Below are 11,461 nucleotides of genomic sequence, written 5' to 3' on the forward strand. Positions count from 1 at the left end.
TGTTTGACACCCCTGGCTTAGAGGGAGCGTTGGCAACCACAGCCGACCCTGCTTAGCGTCCAAGGTCCAATGTGGCTGGGCTAGCCTGGCCCATCTGGATCAGCTCTCCTCAACGGGGCTCCGGTTTGCAGTGAAGATGGAGCAAAACCTCCGCCCAGAAGCAGCCAGGATCCTCCAATCGGCCAAAGAATTTCTGCGAGCTCAAAAGTAGCGAATCAGCCACTGCTAAGGTTGACGGGTTCCCCCTGGCCACAGAGTCCCCGCTCCAGAGCAGCCATTTCCTCTGGGGGAAACCGATCTCTGCAGTCTGGAGATGAGCTGGCGTTCCGGGGGATCCCCAGGCCCCACCTGGAGGCTGGCATCCCTGGACCTCAGTGGGGCACAAGGCCACAGAGTCCTCCTTCCAGAGCAGCCGTTTCCTCCAGGGGGACTGATCTCTGTAGTCTGGAGGTAAGCTGGAATTCCGGGGGATCCCCAGGCCCCACCTGGAGGCTGGCATCCCTCTGACTACCTTCATCTCTTTTGGCTGTTCTTTCCAAGCACCCAGTTGACGATCTCTCTCTTTTGGCATTACTCTGGACCGGGACTGAAATATCGCTTGACGTCTGGCCAGCTAGCTGGCGTTCCTTGGACAGAGAAGAGGCAGGAGGAGCCCATTTCCCAAATGCTCGTTTCTCAATCCAAGCAAAACTCATATATGGAAATGCTGGCTTCCAACCAACGCTCCCTCTAAGCCGGGGAGCCTTGTGAGCAAAAATTCAGCTTGGTGAGCGACTGGCATTCAAGTTGTGAGGGAGTGATTTGGCGGCTGCCTCAATTCGTTTGCTCTGGAGCCGTCTTTCCCGAGCGGAGACGAAAATGTGTGAGCCGGAGGCGAAAGAACTGTAAGCTAGAAAGAAGAAAATACACATTCAATTATAACTGTAGCTTTAAAAATACGTAATGAACCATTACACTCAAAACTGTCACATGTCTACTTACCAACTCTTGAAGGAAACATCCTATGTAGACTGTCTAATAACAGAACCCAAGGTCTTCACAATGTATTAGCTGGATTCTAGAAGCCAAACATAAAGTCTCCACTGCTACAATTATAAAGCAATTCTTGTGAATCGGATTTGTCTACATTACGCAGCATCCGTTGCATGTGAGCAATAGTAGAAGAGAATCTTCTACAGAATTACTACAGTAAATGATTTTGCACAAGGGGGATCCAATAGATATTGTTTACCTTGACTTCCAGAAAGCTTTTGATAAAGTTCCTCATCAAAGGCTCCTAAGTAAGCTCAAAAATCAAACCTTTTTGTCTTAGCTCAGGAAGGAGGGGGCTCCAGAGCAAACTAATTCATGCAGAGGCCAAACTGCTCGCTCACAACTTTAATGCCAGCAGCCCACCAAGTAGAATTTTCGCTCACAAGACTCCACCGCTTAGAGGGAGCGTTGCTTCCCAGAGGTTGGCATCTCTACGCCATGTCCAGGCAGATTCAGTTCTCTAAATAAGGCAAACCCTAAAGCAAAGGGTAAATGGACACAAATCGGACATTAAGAATCACTGAGAGACCTGTAGGGGAACATTTCAGCCTCTCAGGACACTCAGTGGGGGACCTCAATGTATCTGTTTTAGTGCAAAGGAATTTCAGAAACAGACTGGAATGGGAGATTGCTGAATTACAAGTTATTACAACTCTCAGGACAATGGAACCCCCCCCAGGGCTTAACAGAGATATCGGGTGCTTATCTCACTGCACATGCTAAGTCACTCCGTTTGGTGTGGTGGTTAAGTGCGCAGACTCTAATCTGGGACAACTGGGTTCGATTCCCCACTCCTCCACTTGCAGCTGCTGGATGACCTTGGGCAAGCCATAGTTCTGTCAGAGCTGTTCTTGAAAGAGCTCTCTCAGCCCCACCTACCTCACAGGGTGTCTGTGGTGGGGAGGGGAAGGGAAAGGATTTTGTAAGCCTCTCTGAGACTCCAAGTGAAGGGCGCTGTATAAATCCAATCTCCTTCCTCTTCCTCTCGCATTTTGTTTGTTAACTCATTTATAATCTGTATGCTAATTTGCTCCTGTTCATAGGTTTTACCAACTGCTTTAATCCAGTTTCAGCTATACTTATTGCTCAGTCACTGATGCGTGTTGACTCCCATTATCCCTTCCTGGCAGCGAAACCCCCCCACCCTCCTATATGTAATGATTGGCGACGTCTGTTTCGATGTATCTGAAGAAGTGTGCATGCACACAGAAGCTTACGCCCATAATTAAACTCTGTTGGTCTTAAAGTTGCCATTGGACTCAAACTTTGTTCCATGTCCAGGCAGAATACCTGCAAACCTGAGATTTTAAGGTGCCACAACTCCCCTTTTTCTCAAGGTTTCAGATTCTTCGGCAGACCTGGGGTTTCCCCCGAGTTTGGAGGGAAAAACTCCCTTCTGTCAGCGTGGCCCCGATCTGCACATTTACGTGTCCACAGAAGGGGGCAGGTTGATTGTTAGATATATCAGTAGCGCCACAGTCTCAATCAGATACTGAAGTACAATTACTGTGTGGAATTGTGAAACCTGCCGAAGGAATATTGGAGCTGCTGCGTCATCTCCAGGTAATCGCCGACGAGGAGGCTCTGCTGTCCTTTGACCACAAACTCTGGACCTGGCTTAATTCGCTGAGGTTAACTTTATATTCAACATATGTAGAATAGATTCAGTAAGTCAACGCAATGGCACAATGAGTGTATATATATACATACACACATACACACACACATCAACTGGTGACACAAAGCTAGGTGGGATTGCTAATTCTGAAGAAGACAGTCAGGATTCAAAATGATCTAGATAGGCTGGAACAGTGGGGCGGAGACAAATAAAATGAATTTCAATAGAGAAAAGTGCAAAGTCCTACACTTTGGTACAAAAAAAATCAAAGGCACAGATATAGAATGGGAGGGACTTGGCTTGACAGCAGTACATGTGAAAGGGATCCGGGTGTTCTGGTTGATCACAAGCTAAACATGAGCCTGCAGCGCGATGTGGCTGTGAAGAAAGCTAATGCAATCTTAGGATGCATTAACAGAAGCATTGTGTACAGATCACGGGAGGTGGTAGTGCCGCTCTGTTCTCCAATGGTCAGGCCTCACCTGGAGTCCTGTGTCCACTTTTGGGCACCACATTTTAGGAAGGATGTTGAGAAGCTCAAGCGTATCCAGAAGAGGGCAACCAGGATGGCGAGAGGGTTGGAATCCAAGTCTTACGAGGAAAGGCTGAAAGAGTTGGGTCTGTTTAGCCTGGGAAAGAGAAGGCTTAGAGGGGACATGATTGCAGTCTTCAAGTATTTGAAGAGCTGTCATGTAGAAGATGGAGCAGATCTATTCTCTCTTGCTCCAGATTGCAAGACTAGATCTAATGGGTGGAAATTACAAGGGAGTGGATACCGGCTAAATATCAGGCGAAACTTCCTAACTGTAAGAGTGGTTGAGCAGTGGAACAGACTGCCTCGGGAGGTGGTGGATGCTCCTTCGCTGGACATTTTCAAGTGGAGGCTGGACGACCATATTTCGGGTCTGCTGTAGGTATGTAGGGCTATCTTTCAGCTATGCTCCTGCAGAGTGCAGGGGGTTGGACTAGATGACCTGCAAAGTCCCTTCCAACTGTGACATTCTATGATTCTATGGTGTCAATTCTCTCAAGCAAAGCCTCTTTAATTTTTCTTCTGTTGACAGAATGGGGCGGTCGATGTGCTCCTCCGGACTATAAATAAGTGGTTTCAAACTTCCTCAGGACTGCAAATAGACTGGAACCAAGGCCTTCCAATATTCTACAAAGCAGAACAGAAGCCTCTAATCGGGTCAAACAGCTGCCTCGTTTCTTTTCAATAGAAAAAAATGAGCTCACCAAAGAAAACCACTCTTCTATAACTTTAAGAAGAAGAAGAAGAGATTGGATTTATACCCCGCCCTTCACTTGGAGTCTCAGAGCGGCTTACAAACTCCCTTCCCTTCCCCTCCCCACAACAGACACCCTGTGAGGTAGGTGGGGCTGAGAGAGCTCTTGACAGAAACGGCTCTTTTTCAAGGACAGCTGTGCCAGAGCTTGTGACTGACCCAAGGTCACATCAGCAGGTGCAAGTGGAGGAGTGGGGAATCAAACCCGGTTCTCCCAGATTAGAGTCCGCACACTTAACCACTACACCAAACTGGCTCTTTAACACACTTAGTTATACTTTTTATAATGTTTATAATGCAAGTTTCCTATACTAGACCACATTCATCCTTGTGTGAAGTACATTTCATAAATATAGGCAAAGCCAGTAGATAATGGTAGGAATACACAATACAAAATCTTGATGCAAATATTTTCGACACTGTTTTGGCTCTGCTCCTGAAATGCTTACTCTTTAAGGCGTCCTAATGGAGCTGTGGACAGAGCAGACTGAAAAGTCTTCGTTTTTCAAGTTCCTAAACAATATCTATCGCATTTGGCAGGCACCAGGGAAGGTGACAGTGGGCATCACGTTGGGGACCCCTGGGTTAGGCAAACTCACAGAGGACAAATCTATCAATGGCTAGTCGCCATGATGACAAAAGGGAACCTCCATGCTCAGAAGTACTATACCTCTGAGCAGTGTTCCCTCTAAGCTGTGGGGTCTTGTGAGCAAAAATTCTACTTCGTGAGCTTACTGGCATTAAAGTTGTGAGCGGGCGATTTGGCGACAGCATAAATTCACTTGCTCTGGAGCCATCTTTCCTGAGCTAGGACAACAATGTGTGAGCCGGAGGCTAAAGAACTGGGAGCATTAACTCAGCTTAGAGGGAACACTGGCTGCAACGCTCCCTCTAAGCTGTGGAGTCTTGTGAGCAAAAATCCTACTTTGGGAGCTACCGGCATTAAAGTTGTGAGCGAGCGATTTGGCTGCTGCATAAATTAGTGTGCTCTGGAGCAATGTTCCCTCTAAGCTGTGGAGTCTTGTGAGCAATAATTCTACTCTGTGAGCTACTGGCATGAAATTTGTGAGTGAGCGATTTGGCTACTTCATAAAGTAGTTGGCCCTGGAGTCATCCTTCCTGAGCGAAGACAAAAATCTGTGAGCTGGAGGCTGAAAAACTGTGAGCCAGCTCACACTAACTCAGCTTAGAGGGAACACTGCTCTGGAGCCCTCCGTCCTAAGCGAAGACAAAAATGTGTGAGCCGGAGTCTAAAAAACTGTGAGCTAGCTCACACTAACTCGGCTTAGAGGGGACACTGCCTCGGAGTACGGGATTCTGCAGCGAACAACAGGGGATTAAAAAAAACCCATCTTAATGCCACGCTTCAGACAGTCTGGAGGCACCCGGCTGTTGCTGGAAGCCGATGCTGGACGGGATGTATCCAGAACGGATCCGGCGAGGCAATTAGAACGCAGAGGCAGCACCGTCCCACGCCCAGGGCAACAGGATATGTAACATTTCCAAAATGCTTTCTGGGGAGTTCAATTAAACAGGTGTGGCCGAGCCCTTAATGTGCAGTCCTCATCATCCATATAATTCCGGAGGGGCAGCCGTCTGAGGGCTGGGACTGCAGACATAAACAGGGCTCCGGCACTTGAAGAGAAACCGCCTCGCTTATAAACCTGACTCAGGGTGCCTGGGCTCTGGGAAGCTCACCCCTAGAATCTTGCTGGCCTTGGAGACAGGGTTGCCAGCCTCCAGGTGGCGGCTGGAGATCTCCAGGTGGCCTCCAGGTGGCGGCTGGAGATCTCACGCTACTACAGGGGCGGCCGCACTTTGCTTAACGTTAACGGCCACACGGAACGAACGTCAGACGTTTGGGAGCCGCAGGGGACGAACAAGTACCGCACACACGTTTTTATTGGGAAATATGCCGATTTGCTTTTTATTAACATTAAATGAGACTGTGTGAAAGTGCTGCGCGCGGCTCCCGAGCTGCCGTCTGGCCACCCCTGCACTACTACTCCAGCCAAACGCCCACTCCATTGAAGTCCCTCCCCTGTCCCAAACCCACCCTCTCTTCAGGCTGCGCCGCCCAAAACTCCAGGCTCTTCCCAACCCGGAGCTGGCTACCATACTCTGAGGCGGTACTGGATTCAAATCTCGCTGCTCCACTGCAGACCAGTGAGGTTACCCTCTGCAATAATCAGAGGTCATTTTTGGGGGGAACGCGGGGGAACACAGTTCCCCCGGGTGAGGTGCAGGGGGGCGGGGCACATGACGAAGCCCCACCCCCTGCTTCCGGCCGCCCCGCTTCCAGCCCTCATTCAGCCAAGAGGAGGCAGGAGAAGAGGGAGGGTAAGTTGCTTCCTCCCCGCCTCTCCCCACCCCTGCCTGCCTGGGGCCAGGGAGGGCCTTGGCGGGGCTTCCTCGCACTCCTGCTGGCCTTGCAGGTCCACCGCCGGGCCCCTGATGTCAGGGTGTGTGGCATATGCTAATGATTTATGCTAATGAGTTCCCCTAGCTCTTTTTCTACAAAATGACCCCTGATCTTCATTTATAAGTATCTGCCTAGTTGAAGCTTTTCCACGGCCCAGCGTGTGCGCATTAAGTGCTGTAAAGTACTGGGTTCGCCGCATGGAAGACTCGGACCACGGCATGCGTTCAGATGCGTTTATTGTACCTCACAACAAGACTAACTAAAACGGCCCTGCAGGGCCAACTATATACACTCCCACCCGGAACCCCTATATCCCATTGGAGGGTTTGAATTTCCCGCCAAGGTGGGCTCGAGGTGGACTCGGGTCCTAGGTCCCCTTTGTGTTTGGGGACCAAGCTCCTACTTTAGCTGCGGACCCCTGGTGGCGGTCTGCGTACGTAACAAGTACCATCTGGTCACTTCAGACTTATGGCTGCCCTATGAATTAAAGGTAAAGGTTTCCCTTGCTTGAAAGCCAGTCGAGTCCGACTCTAGGGTTGCGGTGCTCATCTCCGTTTCAAAGCCGGAGAGCCAGCGCTGTCCAAAGACGTTTCCGTGGTCATGTGGCCGGCATGACTAAACACCAAGGCGCACGGGACGCTGTTCCCTTCCCACTGAAGTGGTACCGAAGAGAGAGCCAGTTTGGTGTAGTGGTTAAGTGTGTGGTCTCTAATCTGGGAGAACGGGGTTCGATTCCCCACTCCTCCACTTGCACCTGCTGATGTGACCTTGGGTCAGTCACAAGCTCTGGCACAGCTGTCCTTGAAAAAGAGCAGTTTCTGTCAGAGCTCTCTCAGCCCCACCCACCTCACAGGGTGTTTGTGGTGGGGAGGGGAAGGGAAGGGAGTTTGTAAGCTGCCCTGAGACTCCAAGTGAAGGGCGGGGTATAAATCCAATCTCTTCTTCTTCTACCTATTTATCCGCTTGCCATTTCTTGCTTTCGACCTCCAAAACCTCCTCGTGTTAACAGCCGTGCTCAAGCCCTTGTGAACGAAGGCCCGCGGCTTCCGTGACGGCGTCAACCCTTCTCCTTTTGCGTCTTCCTCTTTTCCTGCTGCTTCCAACTTTTCCTAGCATTATTGTCTTTTCCAGGGACTCTGGTCTTCTCATAGTACCATAGAGTCACAGAGCTGGAAGGGGGCTATACAGGCCATCTAGTCCAACCCCCGGCTCAATGCAGATCAGCCCAGAGCAGCCAAACTGCAGCTCGGGAGCCACACGAAACTCTTTCACATCTATTGTGCAGCTCCCAGCAGGGCGGCTGGAGAAGCAAAGGGAAGGCACACTTCCCCGATCGGTCTTCCCTTCCCCAGCCGGTCTTCCTTCCCTGGGTAGGCTTGAGGCGGGGGGGGTGTGGTGGAGACAGAGAAAGCAACTTTTAACTTTAAATGTATTCTCAAAGCCCCCCGCCTACAGATATCATTATCCATATCTGTTTTTAACCCCATTTTTTTTAATTTCTGACAGTCTCGTTTAATGTTAATAACAAGCACATTTGCATATTTTCCAACAAAAAATGTGTAATATAGAATCATAGAAGGTTAAGAGTTGGAAGGGACCTTGCAGGTCATCTAGTCCAACCCCCTGCACTCTGCAGGAGCAGAGCTGAAAGAGAGCCCTACAACAGACCCGGAAGGTGATCGTCCAGCCTCCGCTTGAGAACGTCCAGCGAAGGAGCCTCCACCACCTCCCGAGGCCGTCTGTTCCACTGCTCAACCACTCTTACACTTAGGAAGTTTATCCTGATATTTAGCCGGTAACGACTCCCTTGTAGTTCCCACCCATTAGACCTAGTCTTGCAATCCGGAGCAAGAGAGAACAGACCTGCTCCATCTTCCACATGACAGCCCTTCAGATACTTGAAGACTGCAATCGTGTCCCCTCTAAGCCTTCTCTTTCCCAGGCTAAACAGACCCAACTCTTTCAGCCTTTCCTCGTAAGACTTGGATTCCAACCCTCTCGCCATCCTGGTTGCCCTCTTCTGGACACGCTCAAGCTTGTCAACATCCTTCCTCAAATGTGGTGCCCAAAACTGGACACAGGACTCCAGGTGAGGCCTGACCATAGCAGAATAGAGCGGAACGACCACCTCCCGTGATCTGGACACAATGCTTCTTCTGTGAATGCATCCTAAGATTGCATTAGCATTCTTCACAGCCACATCGCACTGCAGGCTCATGTTCAGCTTGTGATCAACCAGAACACCCAGATCCCTTTCACATGTGCTGCTGTCGAGTAGCCTGTCAGGTAGTCTGTTGTCCTTTGTGGCAGAATTAGTGCTATAATCAAAGAAGGTGGGAAAGTCCTCTTTAGATTAGACTTCTCCCTCTTCTTTTGACTGCAGCCAGGATGTGAACAGGATCAACTTGAATCACTGTAAGTTTACCTTTATTGCCTCCCGTGATCTGGACAGAGTGCTTCTGTCAATGCATCCTAAGATCGCATTAGCATTCTTCACAGCCACATCGCACTGCAGGCTCATGTTCAGCTTGTGATCAACCAGAACACTCCGGTCCCTTTCACATGTGCTGCTGTCAAGCCAAGTCCCTCCCATTCTATATCTGTGCCTTTGATTTTTTGCACCTAAGTGTAGGACTTTGCACTTCTCTCTATTGAAATTCATTTTGTCTCAGAGAAAATTTGTTGCAGAGAAAGAAAGCAACTTTAACTTTAAATGTGTTCTCAAAGTCCCCCACCTACAGATATCATTATCCATATCGGCTTTTAACCCCATTTGTTTTGTTTTTTTTATTCCTGACAGTCTCATTTAATGTTAATAACAAGCAGATTTGCATATTTTCCAACAAAACCTTGTAATATCTGTTCATGTCTTGCGGCTCTCCAACATCTGTTTATTCTACGTGGCTCTTATGTCAAGCAAGTTTGGCTACCCCTGGCCTAGAGCATCCCTGACAACAAGTGTTTGTCCAGCCGCTGCTGAAAGACTGCCAGGGAGGGGGAGCTCACCACCTCCCTGGGCAGCTGATTCTACTGTTGCACGACTCTTACTGTAAAAATGTTTCTCCTAATATCCAGCCGGTCGCTTCCCGCCCTTAATTTAAACCCCTTATCGCAAGTCCTCTCCTCTGCTGCCAACAGGAACGGCTCCCTGCCCTCCTCGAAGTGACAGCCCTTCAAAGACTTCGAGAAAGCCATCCTGTCCCCCCCTCAACCTCCTCTTCTCCAGACCGAACCTTCCCAAGTCCCTCCGCCTCTCCTCACACGGCTTGGTGGTCTCCAGGCCCCTGATCATCCGCGTCGCTCTCCTCTGCACCCGCTCCATTCTGACCACATCCTTTTTGAAGTGAGGCCTCCAGAACTGCATACAAGACTCCAGGCGCGGCCTGACCAAGGCAGTCTACAGCGGGACGATGACATCTTGCGAGCCAAGCCATCTCCTGTTGGATCTCCCCCTTTCCCCGCTGCCTTCAACTTTTCCTAGCGTGCTTCTCTTTCCCAGTGACTCGTCTCATAATGTGATCAAAGTATGATAGCCTCAGTGGAGGCATTTTAACTTCTAGGGAAGAGTCCAGGCTTGATCTAACATTCCCCTGGAAAAGAAAAACAACAGCCCATTAAAGGTAAAGGTTCCCTTGCTCGAAAGCCAGTCGAGTCCGACTCTAGGGTTGCGGTGCTCATCTCCGTTTCAAAGCCGAAGAGCCGGCGCTGTCCGAAGACGTTTCCGTGGTCATGTGGCCGGCATGACTAAACACCAAGGCGCATGGAACGCTGTTCCCTTCCCACCGAAGCGGTACCTATTTATCTACTTGCCATTTCTTGCTTTCGAACTGCTAGGTTGGCAGGAGCTAGAACTAGAGACGGGAGCTCACTCCATCATGCGGCACACTCGGGTCTCGAACTGCTGAACTACTGACCTTCCACAGCCTGCAGTTTAGCGTCTTAACCACTTGAGCCACCGCAGCTTCTAACAGCCCATTAAGCTTCTGTTAAAGATAAGGTAGTCAGGGTTGGGAAATACCTGGAGATTTCGGAGGCGGAGCCTGAGGGCGGGGCTTGGGGAGGGGAGGGGCTTTAGTGTGGTGTAATGCCACAGAGTCCACCGTCCGAAGCGTCCAGGGGAACTGCTCCCTGTCGTCTGGAGACCAGTTGTAATAGCAGGAGATCTCCAGACACTGCCTGGAGACTGGCAACCCAAGTTAAGGGGACAAGGCCTTTTTCTACAGGCCTGTTGGCAGCCCTAGTCACTAGGGAGAGGGGGGAAATCCATGTGCAAGGTTCAAGACAAGCAGCACCTCTGAGGCCAACAAGATTTCCAGGGTCTACGCCTTCGAGAGCTAAACCTCACTTCGTCAGATACAAGCAGGAAGGGAGAACCATCAGCACTTGTATCTGAACGAGCTTTGATTTGAAAGCTCATACGCTGATAATCTTGTGGGTTTCTGAGGTGCTGCTGGACTTGAAACCTTGCTCGAGCCAGTTTGGTGTAGTGGTTAAGAGCTTGGACTCTAATCTGGGAGAACCGGGTTTGATTCCCCACTCCTCCACATGCAGCTGCTGGTGTGACCTTGGGTCAGTGACAAGTTCTCTCAGAGCTGTTCTCTCAGGAACAGTCCTTGATAGAGCTCTCTCAGCCCCGCCTACCTCACAGAGTGTCTGTTTTGGGGAGGGGGAGGGAAAGGAGTTTGTGAGCCGCTCTGAGACTCCTTTGGGTAGTGAAGGGCGGGGGTATAAATCCAATCTCTTCTTCTTCTTTTACCTCACAGGGTGTCTGTTGTGGGGAGGGGAAGGGAAAGGAGTCTGTCAGGCGCTCTGAGACTCCTTTGGGTAGTGAAGGGCGGGGTATAAATCCAATCTCTTCTTCTTTTACCTCACAGGGTGTCTGTTGTGGGGAGGGGAAGGAGTTTGTGAGCCGCTCTGAGACACCTTCGGGTAGTGAAGGGTGGAGTATAAATCCAATCTCTTCTTCTTCTTTTACCTCACATGGTGTCTGTTGTGGGGAGGGGAAGGGAAAGGAGTTTGTGAGCCACTCTGAGACTCCCTTGGGTAGTGAAGGGCAGGGTATAAATCCAATCTCTTCTTCTTCTTTTACCTCACAGGGTTTCT

This window comes from Gekko japonicus, unplaced genomic scaffold, assembly GCF_001447785.1.
Source record: "Gekko japonicus isolate JY-2015 unplaced genomic scaffold, Gekko_japonicus_V1.1 scaffold4669, whole genome shotgun sequence".
NCBI lineage: Eukaryota > Metazoa > Chordata > Lepidosauria > Squamata > Gekkonidae > Gekko > Gekko japonicus.